The sequence below is a fragment of the Protomyctophum parallelum genome (genome assembly GCF_964188405.1).
Source record: "Protomyctophum parallelum genome assembly, chromosome: 22".
NCBI lineage: Eukaryota > Metazoa > Chordata > Actinopteri > Myctophiformes > Myctophidae > Protomyctophum > Protomyctophum parallelum.
The window spans coordinates 24090401-24114631 of NC_139714.1; the positions used below are offsets into that span (position 1 = coordinate 24090401).

General features: G+C 41.1%; 1 protein-coding gene across 1 annotated transcript in view; it reads right to left on the minus strand.

The window, feature by feature from the left end:
- syt1a (synaptotagmin Ia) overlaps positions 1 to 24231 on the minus strand; it is a 249281-nt gene that overhangs the window by 181617 nt on the left and 43433 nt on the right. The window contains exon 2 of the mRNA XM_083758282.1: positions 4509 to 4560. The gene's annotated coding sequence lies outside the window, so the exon portion shown is untranslated. The remainder of the gene's footprint in view (positions 1 to 4508; positions 4561 to 24231) is intronic.

Sequence of the window (24231 nt, forward strand, 5' to 3'; positions counted from 1 at the left end):
ATCCCATTTCCAACGAATTAAATCATAATATGTTTCTTAACCAGGGCTGCCATATTTCAGAAAATGTCAAGAGTGAGACTCTAGTGTCTTAATGCGTTCGACGCCGTCCGAAGGGCGGCGGCGAAAAAAATTGGCCTTTTTAATGTGGATTTGTCCCGTTTTAACGTTGATATTTAACCTTAACACTGATGTCTTCACCTCCATGCCAGCTGCTCTCCCTGCACTGACAGCCTCCTCATGCTTAAAGTAGAAATGAAAAAGATATCTATCTATCTATGTATGTATGTATGCTCAGACCCACCCAGCAAGCCACACACATAGTGCTCAGACCCAGCCAGCCAGCCAGCCACACACATAGTCCTCAGACCCAGCCAGCCAGCAAGCCACACACATATAGTGCTCACTGCTCAGACCCAGCCAGCCACACACATAGCTCCGTAAGGGAGTGGTCAGTGGTTGCACCACTCAAAAAATCTTCAAAAAACTGAAGAGGCTACTGGAGATTGGAGAACCTGATTTGGACATGATCTGATGCAGGACAATGTCACTATGACAGAAAGAGATTCATTCATTCACATTCATTCACCCCATAATCTCAGTGGAAATTGGGGAATATGTTGTGAAATAAAAAGTCAGAAAACTGGAATGTGGGATAATGCCTAATTTTACATTTTCTTAGTTCAAACACATCTGTGGGCTCTCTCTCTCTCTGAACAGAAACAAGTCGCGATGCGGCCACACACACACACACACACACACACACACACACACACACACACACACACACACGACTTTGTCCCTATAATGTGCACGGGCTACTGGCACCGTTCCACTTCCTCATATCACGCAAGAGACGCCACACCAGTATAGAAGACGAGAGATGGTCACTTTGACACTTACTCACTTGTTGTAACTTGTGGGGGCTATATTGTCTTCCATGAAAAATATTTCGAAGCGATGTTAAACTCCGCATGGCTCATTTCCATGCGTCACAGTCAGGGACCCTGCCGACGATTTGGCCAGGTCCACCTCTTCCTCCTACTGCATGATATATCAGCGCTGCATGCAGATCGGCTATTTTACCGTACACATGAGTGCGCGTTATTACGCGGCGGAGCCGCGGAGAAAATTGTTATTTATAATGCGTGTGAAATGGCATGTGTGGCGTGGTGCGTGGTAAAGGGTTAAATTGCGTGACTGTCACACTCAAAGGGTGAGACATGGCAGCCCTGTTCTTAACACATGTTTTCACTCCTAAAATGTATAAAACTAATAATAGGCCTACATGTGAAAAATATATATTTTAACGTTGCCCGTTAGTACTATATTGCAACATGCCTTTTGTTGTTCTTTTTTTTCCTTCCAAAAGAGCAAAGATCACTTGTCTTTTCTTGTGTGTTATCGATGTAATTAATATATGTGACCCCACGCGATGTACAGACTGCTTGACTAGGCATGTAAACATGACATAATTGTATTAATGTTTAAGTGTAATGATGTTATTGACCGGATTGTCCGTAGTCCTCCAGCCGTTAGCTTACAGTTGCTAATATTATAAGCTAACAACATTACTAAAGCCAATGTATTGCATTAAATGCGGCCTGTCCGCGGTAAATTACTTATACAAGTGAGTCGCGTTATATCTACCTAAATTACCAGCCAAAGTACATTCCAAATAAACAATTATTAGCCACGTTATGTTGTTATATCAGTTTAATTAATAAAAACATCGTTCAGAATACGGCCGTTAGCACTGTGAATTCAACATCCGGTGAGGAGAGGATACGGATCGTGTATGTGTTGTGTATGGAAATCAGCGCATACGGATGTACCGGATGTAAGCCTTGCACACTAAATGCACACTAAATAGCCTTGCTAAATAGCCTTGCACACTAAATAGAAAGCCTGCAGCCTGGTGATACAAAAAATAAACTCCACACGTGAAATGCCACTGCATGTTGAGGAGAAACCCCAGCTCAGCTGCTGTTTATAACATCGAGCAGTTATTGAATTCATGAACATTTACATGCTTCCCTGAGAGGGAGAGAGAGAGAGAGAAAAAGGAAAGTTCCACGGATCTGGTCGCTTGCAGAAAAGTTTACAGATAAAGAAGGAGCTGAACTATTTTGACTGACAAAGAGCTGGCGATATTTAGCCTATATGCCAGAATAGGCTGTGGCTGTGCTGTGAAACAAATTCATCCACAGCAGCAGGCCTACATACGTTCCACGTCGCTTGCAGAAAGAACTGTTCTTTTGACTGACAAAACATTTAGCGGTTCGGGAGGTCTATCTGGTTGGAATTATTCCAAACACTTTTTATTTTGTATCGCGCATCGGCAAGCGTTCTCGCTTCATGGAAAGTAAATGTCGGGTCGAGTCTAACCGAGCATTCAATAATAATAATAATAATAACAATGATAATCATTGTATTCATATTCCTATTATCTTATCAAAATAATAAACAAATTCCAAGTTAATTAACCATCCAAACGTATATGATTTAATTCGTTGGACATGGAATGCAGGCTTGAACAACAACAACATCTCCAGCTGTCTGTTTGTGTGCTCTTTTTTTTTCTCCACCTTTTTTCTTTAGATCATAACTCGCTCATTTTTTGCTCATTTAAAAAAATTCAAAATACCATGTAAACTATGGAATTGGGGCTTTCATTTGGTATATAAGGCGCTATATAAGGCGCTCTCTACGAAACGATATCAAGTGAAAAGGAAATGTCGGGGAATCACCATTAACGTCACCATTATCAAGCAGCGCAAACAAAAGACGAGAGGGGGAGAAAGGGTGACGGCGGTCGATTGGGCCGATTATAGTCAGACTGAGTAAGAGATATATGCCTAAAATCATATTTACAAAACGTTTCAAATGAAAAAAAAAACAGAGATGATTTCAATCGAATATTTAGACAAAGTCATGCAAGGGGAACTTTCTCTGGACTCCATGGGCTGAGAAAATAAACGTTGAAATCTCAAATTCGGTCAGAACGGCTGCTCAGACTTCCTAGTGTTAAAACACCAAAAGGGGTTGCCGCCCAGAATGGCATAAACAAGGTTTATCAACGTCACGTGACAGCAAAGCACGTCTGGCGAGGATTCATTGGGTCCATTTTTTCCCTCTTAACTGAATGACCTCTCCAGTTTCCTCTGATCACAGCTGACTCCACTCCATTGAATTAGCAACGCGGCCCTCTGGGCCACAGGCTTCGGGGGCCACGTTGGAGCCTCAGTGGTGAATATTAGATTGCACGCCTCCAGATCTCATTAAAGGAAGCAACAGGACAACGTCTGCATCTCCAATGAGACCAGAGGCCATCAGGCATCCTGACTCCCCGTTGCATTTACTGATTTGATTGATACCGTGTACGTGCGTGCGTGTGTGTGTGTGTGTGTGTGTGTGTGTGTGTGTGTGTGTGTGCATAGGCGGCGGGTGCGTAAGGCTAGGGAAGGCTTAGCCTTCCCAAAAGTTATGCTGGGTATTTTTTTAAATATATATAATATATGTGCGCAGCATTATAGAAGGCTATTGTGTGTGTGTGTGTGTGTGTTGTCGCTGCCCCCCGGTGATCGCTGATCGGATAGGCTATATACAGCCTACACAGCAACTGGCCTAATCAGCATATGATTGACTACTATTGGTATGTCTGTAAACCTCGTCCTTCCAGTGGCTTTGTAGCAAAGAGTAGCGCGCGCTGGTTTGTTTTGGGAAACAGCAAAACGCAAAATGTATTTTTCAAGGCAAAGATAAAGTAGCCTAATTCAGAAGAAGAAGCTGTGAGTCGGCTGTTCAGAACTCAGCAGCACCAGTGCCCGCACGGTTCACAGTTCACACCACTGCAGCAACACTGACATGTTCAGCGGAGTGACTGCTGTCTCTGTGCCGTCTGTGAAGAGCCATGAGCCGCGACTCCTGGAGGGGCAGCAACACCGCCGGGTAATCTACACTGACTCGAGACTTGAGAAAAATACGTCCAAAAGTCGTTGTCTGTGTATAGGCTAATTCATTGGTAAAAGTATGCTAAATAACTAATTTTTAGACCATCTGGGAAATAAATAAATAAATCCGCGGCGGCGAGAGTGAGAGTCCCCCCCCCCAAAGCAATTCTATAGCCTACCCAAAGGTAAAACGCACCCACCGCCTATGTGTGTGTGTGTGTGTCTGCGTGTGGCGCGCGTGGCACGCACAAACAGCTGTCTCGCAATAATAACGACTGGGTAAAGATGTAATTTTGCATGGAATAGAATTACTTGAAAGAATTTCACAATGGGTGGAAAACTACACACAGTCAAATTGGCGATCCTCATTTAACTCTAAGTACGGATGGAACCAAATGGAGCCATAAGGGCCTCGAGAGGTATTCAGCTTTACAGTGTAGACTCTTTACTGTGCAGAGCTTTGGATTATAGGCACAGTGTGAAGGTTTTGTTGACAGTGACGGACACTGTTCATTCAGCACATTCAATAAGGAGGCTGTTGGGAGGAAGGACACTTACCACTTTCTTCAGCTGCGGTTTCCTCTCCGCTTCTTTTCCAAATGGTTGTTCACTGGAGAAAAAAAAGGAAATAGCACAGTGTTACACTTCATACACGGAGCACATTCTTTATTCATATGGAGCCCCATTAGCTGCCATGGAAGTAGCAGCTACTCTTCCTGGGGGTCCACGACGAACAATAACCAGGGTTGTCCGGTTCCAATCACGTGATCGGAAATCGGGACGGATATCATCATTTTCAAATGATCAGAATCGGATCGGGAGCAAAAGAACGTGATCGGGACATCCCTAGTATATCAACATTATATCCATATCGTGATATTAGACTGGATATTGATTTTGGATATTACTATTGTGATATGGCGTAAGTCTTCGATATCTGTAGATACTCAAAATCAAATGATCGGAATTGGATCGGGAGCAAAAAAACGTGATCGGAACATCCCTACATATAACACAACACAATAAAAGCATAGAAACAGAAGGCCTTGGTAGGCCTGTCACAATTACTACATAATTACTATATTATAATAAATCACAGTTATGTTTTGCATAATCGTCAATCGTGTTGACCATGTTGAAAAATGTCCATACATTTTCAAATATGTTTAAAAAATAGCAGAAATAGCAGATCTACAAGCTCTACAATCTACAAACATGTGTTTTAAGCTTGTAGATCAACTCTTTTGTATAGCCTACAGCTATTTTATAATTTTTTGGAAAGTAAAAATGATTAAACGTGTCAGTGATTTCTTTGTATATCCTATTATATCTGCCATGTGCAATTTGTAATTACGAAGCCTAAAAGGCAAAACGGAAATACAAATTGTAATGTTCCAATGTTCAATGCAAAAAAATAATAATAATCAATCAAACCGTTAATTGCAATTATGCGTGTGGCAATTAATATTGTCAACTTAAATTTGTAATCGTGACAGCCCTAGGCTTTGGGAACATCATTAAAAGCACTGAATGGTCTGTCATATGTCTGCATAAAATATGCAAAAAATAAGTGTTTATTTAAGCAATAAGCCGTAATAAGCCGGGGCGTATTTAAAAATAACCGGTAAGCTGGGGCCTCGAGTGGCTTATTGCTTTTCTAAAACGGTTACAAACATATATCAATATTAACCTAATAAAACTATTAAATTCACAAAAGTAGCTATGCTTTGCGCCACCAGAGCGAGCCACATTACGGGGCCACACATTCACAGTCATATGAGCCGGCATGGCATGGGTTTGTAAGGCAATCAAGCGCTCCCCTTCCCCAGTACAGCTACAGAGATGCGGAATCAGCTGGGAATGATATAGTGATTGAAGGTGTGGGTTATCGGTGAAATTTACGGTCACGTGACGGTAACCAGCCAATCAGAATCAAGTATTGGGACTAACCGTTTTAGAAACATAAGTACAGTATGACACTATAACATACAACGAATTTAGGAATGTTTGCATTATCAAACAGCCACACACACACGCCAAATCAATTCCATATACAGTAGTCCTCTGTGAGGAACCAACATGACATTATGTGTTTCAGACTGACTCAGTCAAAATTGCTAGCTGCAGCAAGCTCTAGATCTATAATGACTTTGTGTGTGCCGCAAGCCTCTACCTCAGCTCACCGCTTCACATTGCGGTGTTCAGAGTATGGGTTTTATCGCCGTTCAGACTATGGCTTTTTCATGGGTAAGTCTCCCATTGGCTTAGAGGCAGCCTATAGGCAGCCTATAGAGGCAGCCAATGATGAACATGTTGTCCAGCCACTTTTCAAACAGCTGGCAAAAACTGAAAGTGTCACACTGGTGGACAGCAATTCCATGCCAACCAGTACCTTAAGTATTTAATTTCGACATAGAGTAACATAGGATAATTACTTTAGCTAATAGTTTGAATAACAGCTATTGTGGCCTGAAGGCAGCAGTTTGACATATCTATTCTGAATCAAAGTGATACCCATTAATTAACACAGCTCAGTACCAGTGCCAATTTCTTAATGGCCACTATTAAGTTCAAATTAACTAGAAGCAGGTTTATACCCTTGAGAGGTTGTGTGATAGTCTTGAAGAATTCACGTTGGTTTCAAGGAAGATTAAGATAGCTTTCGCATTTCTTCCTCCATATTTCCATATAACAGTCTAAAGGCTCATACATAGTCTGGATTTACGGTGGTTAGGTGACCACCGAACTACAACATGACGTCACGAGCCGCGGTGAAGAGCAAACCACCGCCACCGCTCCAGCCCTTCTCTCTGTTTTTACTCACCACCGCTCAACGTTATTTCAGCTCCGGTGGTCAGCTCACCACCGGAGTGGTGGTCACCTCATCACCGAAAATCCAGACTATGAATAGGCCTTAACCCACACTTTTCACTACGGTAAAAAATGACTGCTCAGCATAATGCACATAGTATACTGTGTGCATGTGGATGAGGTATGTGGATGGAATATAGTTCTTATAACAGAATCAGAGCATCACATAATACATGTAGTTTTCAAATGTATAAAAAAAATCTCTTGAAAATAGAGCTCAGCTATTTTCAAATGGCCGAAATGTATAGGGCTGAAGTGGTTAGTGTATGTTTTGTAATAACAAAGTAACTAGAAACTAATTTTTAATTATTATTACTATTTTATTCTATAGTAAGCGGTGTCACTGAGCAGTATGGGTTTGGGAGGGTTGAGGGTTTTCATTCTCTTTTTTGTCCTTGTATTTTTTTAAGAAATTTGTAATTATATCACAATGTTTAATCTACAACAATTTATAATCTGTTCTCAATAAAAACCAATTTGACAAAAAAAAAGTAACAAGAAACTAAAGTTTTCAAATGATTTGAGTGTAGTAAAAGTACAATATTTGCCTCCGAGATGTAGTGGAGTACCTGTATTGAATAGTATTGAAAATTGGAAGAAAGTACAAATACCTGAAAAAATTGTATATAAGTACAGTACGGACAGTATTTGAGTAAATGTACTTAATTACTTTCCACCACTGACAACATGTACTATAAATCACTAGGTACTGTACACGACCCAGTGTATTAATGGACTAATTAAAACAATCCCCATCAATAAATATTGATTTTCTTTCATCCGTTGCACAAGGATGGTGATTTACAGCATCGGGCTCTGCATGTGGACATTGATTTGGGGGCGCCTTGCCTTGTGGCTCAGACAGTGTACAGAGCATTATGTTCCCAGAGTACGAGGACTCAGGTTCAGATCCCATCTCCGTCTTGTCTCGCATGTCTCTCCCTGTCTCTCTGAGATTAAGCATCTAGAAATCCTTAACAAGGTTCAAGGTTGTACTTTATCGTTACATCTTGTGTACAGGTACATAAGAGTAAATACTGTAGGCTAGGCGCAGGTTTTTTTTTTAAACCTTATTGTATGCCTGTATGAGCTATGGGATCATCTGAATCTACCTATCAACCAACCACTCTCTCTCTCTCTGTGTGTGTATGTGGCCTAAGTCAGTGGTTTTCAACCCTGTTCATATCAAGGTCCATTATTTATTCGACACAAACCACCATTTGATGAGATTTTAGCCTCTCAGACCAAATTCATACTTTGTTGTTGTTGGATAGGATGTTGTCCACAATTCCATGCTGTATTGATGTTGGTACCATTAGGAGAGATAACAGGCCAAGATCAAAATCATGACAATTCTTCTACAATCTCTAATTGTGCAGACTTCTTGGTTACCAACTCTCCACCATTTAGTTGGGGACCACCTGGACCACTGGTTAAGAGAGTCTCTCTCTCTCTCTCTCTCTCTCTCTCTCTCTCTCTCTCTCTCTCTCTCTCTCTCTCTCTCTCTCTCTCTCTCTCTCTCTCGTAGTTTTTTTGAAGTGTGACCTAATCACTGTCAATTTATTGTAATCTTTAATTTATTTCTATTCTTTGAGAATCGAGCCAGGGCTCGATGAATCAATATTACACGTCGAGAGGGTTTTCTTTATCACCATTAACTTCCGGAATTCCGAAGTTCCAAAAAACAGAGCAGAAGTGCATTAATGATGATAAAGCGCAATTAAACAAAAGTGACGCTTAAAAATAAAACATTTGCTCAAATAATAAAGGGAATCAGTAGCAGTATAAGTGGCTACGTTTACATGAGCAGTTAAATCCCCTTTTCATTCCGAATAGAATTTCAATCCTATTAAACGTTGTTATGTAAACACCTACAAAAACTTACATCCGAATGAAAACGCTCGATGCGATCTAAAAACCATTCCGATGTCACTGGCCGGATTACTCCGATGTTCAATGCGATTGAAAGAAAATTGGACTCATGTATACACTAATTCGGAGTAAGTTCATTCTGGTCTTTCTGAGCATGCTCCAAGGCGCTCATATCCAAGGCGCGCCGAGGAGTTTGCACATAGAGCGCGTTATTTCGTTCCTTTTTTCAGATCCGAAATCCACAAAAAAACGTGGAGCAGCAGGAGATGACGATAACCCTGATCTGTGTGTATGTGTGTGTGTGTGTGTGTGTTCAACGGTCTCTCTCTCTCTCTCTCTCTCTCTCTCTCAAAAATAACGAGCGACCCGATACAATAATAATCAGTGTTGCGTGCCCCTGGCCGTGCTGTAGATAATAAAGTACAAATAAAAACGAGATGATCACCTTCCCAGCGGAGCCGCAGCGGGTGGGGAAAAAAAGACGGTAAACATATTTGCCCGTCCCTATCCAACCAGCAGCCTCAAAGCTACTGCGGAATGAAATGATGGGATTTCAAAGTATCGTCTTTCGTCTGTAATATGTTTGTATTGTTGAGACAGTCACAATGAATGAACTGCCTATATTTTATGTGTCCAACAGATGGCGTAGTTTCACGTGAATTAACATGTATCATGTCTTCTATCACTTCTCCATATAAACACTCATTCGGAATGACCATTTCTCATGTAAACTCGCGGCAAAAAAACATTACATCGGATGTATTTTATTCTGAAGTATTTATTCGGAATGATCACCCTTCATGTAAACGTAGCCAGTGTCTAAAATTGTCCCACTGTCTTCTGTCTTCCAGCATGATGCTGTGAAACCAGCAAACACAAACAGCCATTAATTAGAGCTTGATATATTTGCCAGTAGTCCGCAGGAGGTCTTTGAAAGAAGCCAACACAGTTCCTTCAGTGAAAAGGTGTTTCATGAAGCTTGTAGGCCCACTGATCCCAGAATAGACTTGAAAGGCCTCTCGTCGTAGTCACGCACAATATTCTGTACTCGGTAAAGCAAGATTAAAGTTTTGACAGTGCCAGTGTCCAAAGTATATAACTGAACATGAACTTCATAGATCTGTGGGGGTCTATACTGTACTGTTTGAAATCTGGTTGAGTTGCTGCATGGCTGGCTACACACCTGAATGTTTATGTTGCGTTTTCTTTTTGTTTTTTTACCGTCTTAATTGCTGTGTCTGATAAATGTGGGATGGGTAAAGAAGTCCGGACACGGAAATATAATATTCATCCATCCATCCATCCATCCATCCATCCATCCATACATACATACACTAGTATGCAAGAACAACACATAATCATCAAGGATCATACAGTATAAGAAGTTGTTAGTTTACTATCAACATAACATCCATCCGACAGTAGATTATCTGTACAATGAAACTATAAATATACACTATAGAATGCGATGTCTACATAATATGCTGTCTAAATTACATGTTTTAGCCTTTGCATATACTGTATGCCTGTGAGGTCGTTGAGGCAATAGTGGCTAATTACAGTAGAACAATTAACCTCTCCATTCGCTCCGGCGTAGTCGATCACATTCAGCATTCACGTGAGGTCATTGAAGTTCCTCGTTACATAAACTATACCAATGGTCTGAAGTAGCTACTTCATTCCCTGAAGAAGGTCCAAACGTTGGATTCTTGTCAATAAATATCGTGGCTACATCGTAGCCACGATATTTATTTAGTGTGCAGCCTTTTTCTCATGTGTGCAGCCTTTTTCTCATTTTTACTGAAGTACCTACTGCACAGTATAATGACCAAAAAGTCAAGTGGGAAAAGCACTCAATTGTTTTACTTAAGAGTAAGTACAAGTATCAATACTGCAATATAAAACTCTGTTACAATTAAACATAATAGTAATCAAAATTGACTTGAGTAAAAGTAGTACTAAAGTATTGGTATAAAAATGTACTAAAAGTAAAAAAATAAAAAATCATTTTCGGCATGCAACCAAGTCATTACGACACCATCAAGGAATCTAAATAAAATGTGACAAAAACTAAATGGACATGTATTCAAAAGACAGTCTGTGACTAAAACATAATCAAAATATGCTGTCATATGCCGTTCGTGGAATATCGTGGACATTATGACACACACGGTCGCACTATTTTAAGGGGGACTTTCGTGAAATGGAGCTACGTTCACGATCGGGTGATTCTTCAAAGGTTAGTGAAAAACTGCCGCAGGGAAGCGATGTTTGTTATCGATTCATTTGGGAGTCAATGTGTTTATTCAATACATCAATATGTCTGCAGTGTGCACAACACCACCAAATCCAATAGTGACTCCGGAGTCGCACACGCACACACGCACACACACACACACACACACACACACACACACACACACACACACACACACACACACACACACACACACACACACACACACACACACACACACACACACACACACACACACACACACACACACACACACACACACACACACACACACACAAATATTGAGCTTTGACCACTGATAGTTCTTATATCACGATATCTATTCATAAGAAGCTCATGGGCCCAGTGTTTAAGGAATAATGGGATGTGTCCTCAACAACAAAGCCAATATCCGATATGGATATATTCCGGCCGAGAGGTACGGCTTCTCATCTCTCTGACCCCCACCCCACCCCACCCCCTATCTCTCATTTGAGGGTATATGCCAGGACAGAAACGTTTCATTTCATATCAACCTTTATTTAGTTCTCAGAAAACACACGGAGGGCTGCCTGGCTGGGATCCTCTGTTCCAGCGGTGCCGAGATTATAACCAAACAAAGCACAAATCCATTTATTTCACCCAAAGCCAAGCTGGCTGCATCTCCCAAGCAGGCAGGCTAGACAGCACAAGTCTGGACAATTGGAAATTCTGTCAGAACAATTCTAACCGGGAATTCAAGAAGCAACCCAGAAAAGATGGCCATCCTCCTCCCTCTATAATTCTGCCAAGTTTTCCCACAGGGACAGCTACAGTGTAGTATGTTTTTTACCACAGTGACTGCTGCTGGTACACTTTCATACTGACAATTTGTATACAGTGCGCCATTACTTTCTCAGCTGACACTCATTTTATTTAGACCGAGGTGAAATATAAGAGATGACAGCCAGGTAAATGGTGCATTTATATATCGCTTTTATCCAAGGCATTTTACAGAGTTTGTGCATTACATTCACCCATTCACACACGCATTCACACACCAACCTGCACATCCGGAGCAATTAGGGGTTCAGAGTCTTGCTCAAGGACGAACCGGCCGCTCTACCAGCCACTCTACCCCTGACCCACTGCAAGCCGACAGACTATTGTTCGTTGTTCACGGCTCTGCAAGAGGCTATCTGTCTATAAGAACTTTTGATCTGTGTTGTCTGTCTGTCCTGTCTGTCTGTGTGTGCGCCCAGAGCAATAATCTCTCAAAAGTGCTGGACAGTTCAGCAACAAGGCCCTCATTTATCAATCGAGTGTAAAATCTGCAACAGATTCGAGTGCAGGTTTCGTAGTACACCCACGTCGCCACGGCATTTATACAGTGATCGCAAACAGCTGATCCTTCCTTAATTTACGTTAATAAATGTGACGGTTGAAATCTATCTGGCACGCCCTATGAAATCAAGCCTCGCCCTCGTTTTTGCGACATGAACAACGGCAATACGTTTCCTGAAACCATGGTTACAGGAAGAAAAAAAAATCCCTCGCTTGCCTTTCTGCCCCCTTTCTCATACACACACAGACGCACGCACGCAAACGCAACTTGCAACTTGTTGCATCTTAAATAAATAAACCTGCGTGAATTACATAAAACTGTCCGTTTCTCCTCTCGCTTCGCTTCCCTTGCTGCCTCCCTTGCTCCTCACCCCCCCCCCCCCCCCGCATGCACGCACGCACATATCGCAATTTGCAAGCAACTTTCACTGTGTGTTGTTAGTTGTATATAAAATTATTAAAATGTTTATTAATTTAATATACAACAAGATTAGTGAACGAAAACCTGAACCTGTGATTATGTGAAGCATTAATTAAATAACATTGCTCACGTCAGTTTCAGCCAGTCACAAATGCTGTTTTGCAACTCTGCATCTCCTCCTCCGCTCCTGTTCTGTCTGTCTATGACCTGTCGTGACCTGCATGCACGTTTATGATATTACTGTATATTAGGCTGCATGCCTCGCAGCCTAAACCTTATGTGGTACTGGTGGTAGGCTGTAGTGGTGGAGGTCTGTGAATTAAGTTGGCACCCCGTGATTTCCATAGGACGAAAAAAGAAAAAAAAGATGCGGTCCCCACTTTGCTGGCACTGTCGGCATGTCACATTTAGTGGCATTCGAGTGTGTCAGGTTTATCCTTAATTAAAAGGACGAGACGTGAGAAAGACATGGCTGTAGACTTACTTATCTGCGAAAAGAAAAGCTAAAGCTGCAGCACTGCAAATGCCTCTCGATATGTCATGGGGGGGAGGGGGGGTCGGGGGGGGCTACTGGTATATGCGCTCATGCAAAACACTGTTTAAATGGCTTAAGAATGACTTGCAGCATTGTTTTTAATTGCACGATTTTAATAAGCTTGCACACTTGGAAATATGATAATATCCTACCAATTTCATATGACATGGTTTTACAAAAAAAAAAAATGCACATGTAGGCTATTATTGGTTTTATACATTTTAGGAGTGAAAACATATGTTTAGATGCCTGTGACAGCCTCTCAGCTGGTCAAACAATGCTGCTCCGCTGTTCTACGACAGAAAAACAAGTGAGGACAAAACGTACGACAGCTCCCGACCAGACGTGAGTTTTGAACTTTGTCAAGTTCAATTTCAAGCTTTGGCGAAAATGTTAAATGCCGAAAATGTCGGCAATTTTGGCGTGCACCCATATTTTGGCGTATGCACGGGTGATAAATGAGGGCCCAAATGTCTTGTGCACAACTGCACACCGCCAGTAGGTCAACTTAATTCTAATATTATTTTTCCACAATTTATACAAAAATTACCTCAAAACTTAGTAGGCCTAATGCATGCAGACTGTAGATTTATAATGCAGTGATTTAGTTCATATAATTTTGTAGTACGTTTCAGTCAGTCACAGATATGAAAGGGGTCCTAATTGTAATATCATCCAAAGAAATAACTTTGTTCAAAAAATAATGGACACCTTAACACAATAAAATAAAATTTGCTCTGTTAAAAAAACCGAATGAAATGACAGGCAGGCAGTTTGGAGATAACCAAAGAAGCAAATGGGATTTTTGGTTCTTTGCAAAGGTTACAGGGGTTGTTGGCCATGAATGTTTTGGCCAAATTCAATTAAACAATCCATCTCCAGAGGTGGTGGTACTGTAGGATAATGCTCCAGATGTTAATGTTTTTTTTAGAGCCTGGTCGGTCCCAGAGAGAAGCTTCCTGTCAGTTAGGATGTGAAGCGTGGCACTTAGCCAGGCTCGTCGGTCGCCTGTCAGTCAACATTTCTCTCCCCTAACATGGAGACATTTAATAATCATACAACTACAGATTCTGCAGAGCGGCTAAATGAAAGACTAAACAGCTTCGTTTGCCTTGCCTGTAAAAGGTGAATAGAATGTAGAATGTCTGTGTCTGCCTGGATATCTTTGCAGCTATGAATGGATTTCACAAACATATAGTGGAATGAATGGTGCGGTGCTGAAACGATTAACCTACAGTACTACAGTAAATGGTACATTTATATAGCGCTTTTAACCAAGGCCGCTCGCTCAGGGGTGTCACGAGGCGTGACTGATGAACTGACAGGTTAGGCGAGACTGGCTGACAGGTTTTGCAGGTTTTCATAGTAAACTGCGAAATCATGAGCCCAGTAAAAAGGCATATATTGTGTCACTTTTTCAGCCGAAACACAAAGTAATGTTTCACATACAGTCATCTTTCACCGGTATATTTTTCAAATAACATTGCTGTTTCACGGCAGAATAGAATGGGAACCTGCTGGCATTCACAAATTTAAACAAAACCCAGTGCTGAGGATGGTGTGTGTGTGTGTGTGTGGGGGGGGGGGGGGGGGGGGGGGATTAAGGCGAATGTTTTGTCTTGCAGCAGTGAAAGGACATACTGTATGGGTCTTGCTGAGTGCTTTAAAAAAACTAAACAACTAAAACAACAACCGCCTGCTGCGTAGGAGGATGAGCCGTCCTTGAAGCTGCTCTACTTGAATTAGCCAGTATAATATCATTCAGATGGCCTCCCTGCATGATGATGACACAGCACTGGCCTGCCTGCCACTGTCTCCTCCGCTCTGACCTTCACTGATAAAAAAAAAGCTTTTGCCCTGACCGACGGTCAAAAAAGTGCAAAATGTGGTTGCCACAATCTGTTATATAGGCCCCTTCCACAAATTTCACTAGCCAATTACAGTACAATGTCACGTCACACCTGTGATCATGTGTACAAGGATTTATCCCCCAAAAATCATTTTTCTGCAACAAACGGTTAAACGTTTTGCATTTGTGGCTCTCCCTATGGGTGTGCTAGCCAATTACAATGTCACATCACCCCTGTTTAATCGTATAGGTCCAGAGATCATTTGTGAGATTTGGACAAAATCTGTAGGTGGAAGAGATTTTACGACTTACGGTTCAAGAGTTATAGGGAAAAACGTAAAGTGGGCTGTTATAGCGCCACCATGAGGCCGACTGATGTAATTCCTTTTCAATACATTTCGTAATTATTACGAACCCTCCCCCCAAGTCCCCCAAATATAGCGCTTACGGTGTCCAAGGGAAAAAATATTGAATTGGAGTCTTTGATCTTCCCATTATACTATCTATGGAGAATGAATAAAATAATATCAATTAAACTATACAACGGATATCTTAGTAAAATACAAGCATACGATTCCGAAGAAGCCGGTCGATTAAGCACATGATTCCCGAAGTAGCCAGTCGATTTGACATATGGCTTGAGTGTGTGTGGCCAAAACTGTGGGAGGAATAGCGTGTCAAAGTATTTACAATTACAATTACTATAGTCTGTTGCCCTGTGCAAAAAAGCAGCTATTTCTACTATTTTTTCCCATTAGTTTGACTAAATCTGCAGTTGATTTAGTAGACTAAAATGTATTTTGTCGGGACTTGATGCCGTCGTAATGACTTATTTTACACTTGCTGAAACAGAAGAAGTGTAAAATGTATTTATACTGGATCTCTTGTCCACTAGTCCCTTCCTAACATTTTAGTCTAGTTTTTATTTGTTGATGAAATTGTCAGTATATTTAGCCTCAGTTTTAGTCATCATAGCTTAGTTTCATTAGTTTCCATTTAGTTTTCGCCAGTGAAAAAAGGTAGTCAACGAACATTTTTCGTCTTAGTTTTAGTCGACGGAAACAACACTGCACTGAGCATGTCATCAGTCAAAACGACCAGCCTTACAACCAGTCAATCAATTGAACATGGCTTAATTGGAGAAAGAGCACCTGGAAGCTGAAGTGCTCTGGGGTAAGCCGTTTGAGGCAATGCTCTTTGGATGAAATCCTGATCAACAACAGAAATCCATGGTATAATCCTGACAAGCGACGGTGATACCCATGGACTGTGACATACCTTGGTAAAGCCGAACACCATTATTCCTCCAACAGTTCACAAATTCATATTTTATAGAGAATGACTATATCTGAGAGATGGAATACATTGTCAGTTCGTCCTTAATACTTGGGGTTAGTCCTCTCATCCAGCCTATCCGAGCTGAATGACAGCACTCAGAATCCACACACTGGATAATCATGCAATCAAAATGCATTATTTGGCTTCCACAGGTGTGCGGCCCGCGAGGAGCATTTTAAATTGATGCTAATTTGAGTCATATTTGGCTCATTCGCCTTGGCAGCTAAATTGTAATGATAATGATTTCATATGAGTAGCTTAAATCTGAATAGTTAGTGATGATCATGAGATGTTAAACGCTCCAGTCTTATAATATAATGGACACTTCAGCATATCTACAGTATCGTGCTTTGAACCAACTCTTTGAGCTTCATTTACCAGGCTTGATACTGCAGGGTCTAGCATTGCACCGCAGATGGAAAAATAATAGCATCCCACCCCCCCCCCCCCCACAAAACCACCCACAAAACCACTCACTGGTCAGGCTATTAGACGTCTAACATTAAGTCTAGAAATGGTCTTGAAACAACTTCGTTTCAACAGCTATAATATATAGACATTTAAAAAAGTTTATAACCAGTTATAGCCCGGTTTTAGACGGCCGTCAAATAGCCGGCGACTATTGCGCAGTATGTGGGACTGACTTGGGATTTTGTCTGCCTTACGTGCACATGTCATCCGAGCAATTACATTAAATATCTCCAATTTTCAGCCATTTGGGAAAGCACAAAGAATCTTGAGCGAAAAGTACCGCCGTAGCAGACAACCCGCAGCACTCCACTCGAAGATATAAGTTGAGGTGAAGAAAATGCCAGCACTCATTGTATGTCCTTTTACATGATTTGTTTTACCTCTGAGAATGAAAACGTACACGTTTCGGCCTGTATGGCCTTCCTCAGCGTTTGTGACAAGACAACAGGAAGTATTGTGGTATTTATGTATGAGATACAATCAACAGTAATTGAACGCAGGTGTCAACCGTTATCATCTCACACAGTATCAATAAGTCTCCATTTCTGGTACCAAGACAGGATAAATATCATGTAAGCACAATCTTGCCCTGGTGCTAATGTGGAAACATCCATTGTTATGGGATACAAATATATTTGACGAGGAAATAGAAGGGGTGGGGGGGGGGGGGGGGGGGGGGGGAGTGCTGATATCTTTGAAAAGCTGACTCCACACAAGCTGATTTACTGGGGTTGCTAAGCAACGCTTATTAGTGGGTTTACAGTGATAGGAGGATGGAGTGGTAATTATGGCTGTGTGGCAGTGCATGGTGGAAAACAAGGTATTCAATTGTTTTACTTCAGAACTCAAAATGTACTGCAAAAGTATTGGTATCAATGTACTAAATACAAAAAGTACTCATTTTGGAGATTGTCCCATTTCAAGTTATTTCAAATGTATACACATATTTTGAAAATAGCAGATCTACAAGCTGATCTACAAAACTGTACATAACCAATTCAGGACGGGAACCCCTTTGTGTTTTAAGCATTATGTTATACTTAAGCTATATTGAAAAATATCAGATCTACAAGCTCACAGCGCGGCACAGAGTACCGCACATCAGCATTTACTATTTAGAAGCCATTTTTTTAAGAATCGGCCTCAGGTCTATACAGTACTACAGTCAATGTTATGGCAGTGGGGGGTCAGTGGCTCAGGGGTAGAGTGGCTGGATGGTAAGTGCAAGGTTGCCAGCTCAAACCCGGGCTCCCCTAGAGTTAGTGTCGAAGTGTCCTTGAGCAAGACACTGAATGCCAAAACGATGTGCTGGTTGGTGCCTTGCATGGTTTCCGCCGCCATCGGTGTTTGAGTGAATGGGTGAATGTAATGCACAATCTATGTAAAGCGCCTTGGATAAAGGCGCTATATATATACAATTTATTTACCATTTAGTTACTTTAGTATATGGCTGTATGGGCATCAAGAAAACGGCCAACAAACATACATGATGATGACTCGTATACGATGACTCGTATACAGTACATAAAACATTTAAAAATACTTCAAACATCGACACGTTGAGCGTTGTGAGCTTGTATATAGGCTATTTGAACTATTCAAAAACAAAATCAAAATTGTAAAAGGAAAAAAAAGAAAAAAACAGCAAAGAAATGTAGGGATAAGGGGTAAGAAACCGGTGAAACTATTCCCTACAACAGTATATGCCTTGCATCCCTCCACTGCCCCCTGAAAAGCACAAACAAAATACTTTTCATTTTGAGAGTGACGGCAAGAAAGAAAACGCACCCATGTGAAGTGAGGGGCGCTCTTATCATCGTACATCATCATACATCATCTCATCCCAGCCAATCAGAATTTGCGTCCTCACCTTCGTCAGCAATGTTTGTTTTTACACACACAAAATTGTCCATTCATTGTCAATGGCATTTAATGTTTGTGTCCTATGTTAACCAATAAAAATAACCAATAAACCAGAGTATAAAAGGACATGATAACCTTTGTAATGTGGTTGCATATCAGCTCTTTAAAGGGTAAGACCACTTTTTTAGAGGTTTGGGTTGTTTTCTTACCTTATTATGGGCAAACTAGTCCAGTCCAGGAGTTATTTCGCTCCATTGTGCAGTTTTATAGAAAATAACTAAAAAAAAATACCAGCCCATTGACTTCCATTGTAACGGGGAAACAGCTCTCAAAGTCACTATTTTAGCACATAAACGAACGCAACAAAAGCTGATTCTGACTATATATCACATCAGGAAAACTCATGCCGTGTTATTTTCATCTTTTAACATATATTTATAAAGGTACTATTTTGTTGCAGTTATGATGATGTTTGTAGAGACAAATCATTTCACCGTTTTCCTTTCGAAAGCAAAGAGCTGTGCACGTTATGGTTGATTGCTATCAGGAACCCGACGCTCCAGTCCTTTACAGACGCTAGGCAAGCTTATGTGTGCAGTGCTAATTTCCTGAAGACAGACAAGCCTCTTCAAAAGAGGCGAGTGTTGAAGAATTCAGCTGTACCGTCTGTTTTTCCAGACAGAGAGCATATCTCTGTAACAGCTTATCAGGTAAGGCTAACACGCTAAGCAGATACTTGTTTAGTAGTTTGAATGCTAATAAATTAACCGTAGTTCCATTGTATTGCACTTCAGAATCAGCTTTTGTTGCGTTCGTTTATGTGCTAAAATAGTGACTTTGAGAGCTGTTTCCCTGTTACAATGGAAGTAAGTTATTTTCTGTAAAACTGCACAATGGAGCGAAATAACTCCTGGACCGGACTAGTTTGCCCATAATAAGGTAAGAAAACAACCCAAACCTCTAAAAAAGTGGTCTTACCCTTGAAGATTACTGCAGTTTGAGCGCTGATAATGTGGTAGTTAAGAGTGTGAGAAAATCCAATTTAGCACTCATCCTACAGTACTCTGTAGTCTTTATTTAGGAATCTGATCAGGTGGCCTCTCCTCTCTAATGAGCTCCCATGAAATTTGGTTTCCACACCAGACAATAATATACCTCCTCGTTTGGGCCAGCAGTGCCAGCATTCAGCAGCTTCCATCCTTCAATTTCCCACACATGCTCAGTGGTGGAAAAAGTACTCAAATGTTTCAGTGACAGGAGATTAATCGGCAAACACATCGGTATCGGCCATTTCTAGTTGTTTTTTTTATAAATTAGCATCGGTCCGATTGTCTTTACAAATAAACAAGCCCAAAGTAACAGCTTGAACAGATCTACTGTACAAGCTCACAATGTTAAATCTAAGGTATTACAGATAAATCTGACTTCCCTAAGCATGCAGTGCAGATACCCTGTTTGGTCTGTATTTTTCAGAATGGTATAATCGGACATTTACAGTTTCATTAGGAAATGAGCACATAAGCAGTGTTCATCACAGTCGTCCACTTCTTAAAAACTATATTTAAAAAAAGCAGCACTAGAATGAACGCAGCTCGATCAAAATACATGATTCGTATTTCGTGAACGTACGCACATGCCACTCTGAGCCAACCCAAACACAGTCAGAGCCTGATTGATTTAATTAAAAAAGCAGAATATTGACCTCAATTAATTACAAACTTATTAAGTAAACAAGGAACTTTTCAGAAGCTCATTCTTGATAAAGAGTAATTTATGTAAATGGTAAATGGTGCATTTATATAGCGCTTTTATCCAAAGCGCTTTACATTCACACACACATTCACACACCGATGGCGGGGGAAACCATCAAGGCACCAACCTGAACATCGGGAGCAATTATGGGGGTCCGAGTCTTGCTCAAGGACACTTTGACACTAACGCTGGGGGAGCCCGGGTTCGAACTGGGAACCTCACCGCCCTCTACCCCTGCCTCTGTTGCACGATACAATGTCTGGTGTTTTTAGTTTGAAAACATGCAGCTTTAATCCATTTTGGGCGGGAACCCTTTTTTGGTGTTAGCACTATGTTATGCTTTAGCTATTGAAAAATCGAAGAACGACATAGAAACACGGCTTTTTCAGAAAACTGTCAGGATATAGAAGACATTTTGGTGTTGGCATCATGTTATGCTTTAGCTATTGAAAAATAGCAGATCTACAAGCTCATATCGCGCCACCGAGTGGCGCGATACGAGCTTGTAGGTCTGCTATTTTTTTTTAAATCGAAGAACGACTGACATTTTTAGAATCTGATCTCAGGTCAGAATGGGTTCATCAGACCAGTGTGTGTCCAGTGGAAACCTCGTGTGAATCTGATCTCAGGTCAGAATGGGTTAACATGTACACTACAGTGTAAATTGGGCTTTTCTGAGGCTAGAAGGACAGACTTGGGAAAAGTGTTGATTTCGTCTACTAAAACTATGATGAAAAATGTCCGTCGATTACCTTTTTTCATGGACGAAAACTAGATATAAGCTAAATAAAAACTAAGCTACGATGACTAAATATACGGACAATTCTGTCAACAAAAGAAAATAGTTTGGGAAGGACTAGTGGAGAAGAGACCCAGTAGTAGAACTAAAAGACCAGATATTTTATGCTTGGTTGCCGTGGCGCGTTGTGAGCTTGTAGATCGGCTATTTTCAGGACGGAACCAAATGTAAAATTGGGCATTACGAAATACGACACCATCAAGGCCCACCAAAATACACTTGTCGTCGACAAAAGTAACTGTAGATGTTTAGTCAACAAAAATCATATCATTTTTTTGTCACCTAAAACTAGACTAACACTAAAACATTTCAGATGAGATAAAATGTGAAAAATACTAAAGTGGTCAAAGACAACACAGCATGGGAAGTGCATGGGAAAGTGATATATCTGATCCACTGGCACTGCTCAGCTGGTTTTAGGGGAAATGTCCGTCCAGTCACATTATAATGACCAAAGCGTCATGTTGTCTTCATGACGCAGCTCCCCCGCGCTTAATCAGCTTGTTTTTGTTCTGGCAGCAGCCCCTGCTCATGTCCATTATCCATAATTAACAGAGCAGCGGGCTGCAGATGATCCAGACAGAGAGACTCAACATGGCACTCAACATGATTCATGCTTTGTCAACGAAGTGGCATATTTCTTTTGAACTATACTACATATATATACTGTTACATACATACATACATACATCTCAGAAGTTGAAGCAGTTTTTAAGGACCCACTTTTAGGCCAGTGCAACAGAACATGCTTTTTCCTTTTTTTAAACCCTACCTATTTTAACCACATACAGTACATACATACATACATACATACATACATACATACATGTATATACATGTATATACATGTATATAGATACATATATACGTATATACACACATACTGTATATATACCCGCCAAAGGAGTACACATAGTGCCTCAATGCTACAGCACAAGGTTTACATCTTGATGATAGTCCTTTCAGATGCACTGTGCCGTGAAACATTTCAGACAGCAGTGAAACCTTGGATCACACTTAATTTACCCTGCAGTGCTTTCTCTTGCTCTGTAAATGTGTTTAATAACTGCTGTGATGGCTAAGTCGAAATGAATGTTCCTCGCTGCGTCAATAAGGCCCTTTTGGTAATCATGTTGACGACTCCTCTGTAAAGACATCGTCCAGCAGCAAGCAAAGCTTGATTTGGCCGGCAGCACAGAGCAAATATAGTCTCTCACCAGTCTTTCAAAACATTTGCTCACAATCGGAGTGACACGCCACCTTGGAGTGTTTGGGAACCGGTACCACAACAGATGACTTGAAGCCAGACGGGACCACAGCTTGGGAGAGGGAGAGGTTGAAGAAGGTTGTGAACACTAGCTGGGCTGCACATACCTTCAACACCTGGGCCTGGAATGCCGTCGGGGCAAACGCCTTTGCGGGTATTCACCCGCTGGAAGGCTCTGCGCACGTCAGCCTCCGAGATGGTTAAAGGGCTGGCCTCTTCTAAATTCTTATCCCACGATTTAGTAACCAGGGGGAGGTAGTTTAGAGACCAGGATTACTGCATGTGTTTTAGGGACACGGGCAGGCCCGGAGTGGAACTCCAAATCAGGCCGGGAGTTATACGCCCACACCGCCTGCTGACACCGCGCACAGCGTGCGCGCCAAAATTTTGGGGGCCCTTGGGGGACATTTTGGGGGCCTTTACAGCAGCAACACTGCCTGAATTGAATTGAAATTGACTGTGGCTGGCCTGGCCTGAGCTTAGGAGAGTTTCTTTTTTTTTTTGACAGCCAGGCCACTAGGAGGCAGGCCACCGGGAATAGTCCCGGTCCTCCCGATGGCCAAACCGGGCCTGGACACGGGGAGAACACACAAACTCCACACGTTTTATCATGAACACTAATGTTCATGATAAAATGCCAAAAATTATCTGCCTAACGATAATGTCAGGTGGTGGACAGGTTTCTGAATTTCTCACAGCCCTCCTATGAGACACAGAGACCCCCTTTCCACCGGTTGGTTCCCAATGGGAACCGGTTCAGTTCTTTTTGGTTCTTAGTCCATGAGCCAGAGCTCCAAAATTGGTGGGAAAAACTAGACCTATATTACATTGTTTATAGGATCAATACAAATTAGGGCTGTCAATCGATTAAAATATTTAATCTGATTAATCGCATGATTGTCCATAGTTAACTGTGATTAATCGCAAATTAATCGCATATTTTTTATCCGTTCTAAATATACCTTAAATCAGTGGTTTTCAAGATTTTTCATATCAAGGTCCATTATTTATTCTGCATTTGAGCCACGGACCACCATTTGATGACATTTAGCCTTCCCAGACCCAAACTAAACAACTGTATTGATGTTGGCCAATGGTACCATTACGAGAGATAACAGGCCATGTTGATCAAAATAACATGTTTTCTAAGTTTTCTAATTGTGTAGACTTAAATTAACTTAAGTAATGCAGCTGTTTAACAATTATTCAACTCTTCAGTGTAAAATTGCCATGCATCTCTCAACCATTCTGTCAAACTCCACAGTGCGTTAATCGCGCATTAAAAAAAATAGTGCAGTTAAAAGGATTGTGAGTTAACTAGTTAATAGTGCGTTAACTTTGACAGCCCTAATACAAATAAATTAATACATGATAACCCTTCCACAGTAGTAGCTTTTTCATATTTTCTATTATTCTGCCTATTTTCCTACAGAATGCCTCATTTGCATATTTAAAAATGTAAAATTTGTAATACAATAAATCATTGTCTTCGTGTAAGTAATCAATTGGGGAAGTTTCATGGTGATAACAATCTAATATAGGTATAGTTTTGCCCACTCAATTCATAATTAACGTTCCAATTTTGGATCTCTGGCTCATGGACTAAGAACCAAAAATAACTGAACCGGTTCCCATTGGGAACCAACCAGTGGAAAAGGGGCCAGACAGAGTAGAAAAATCACAC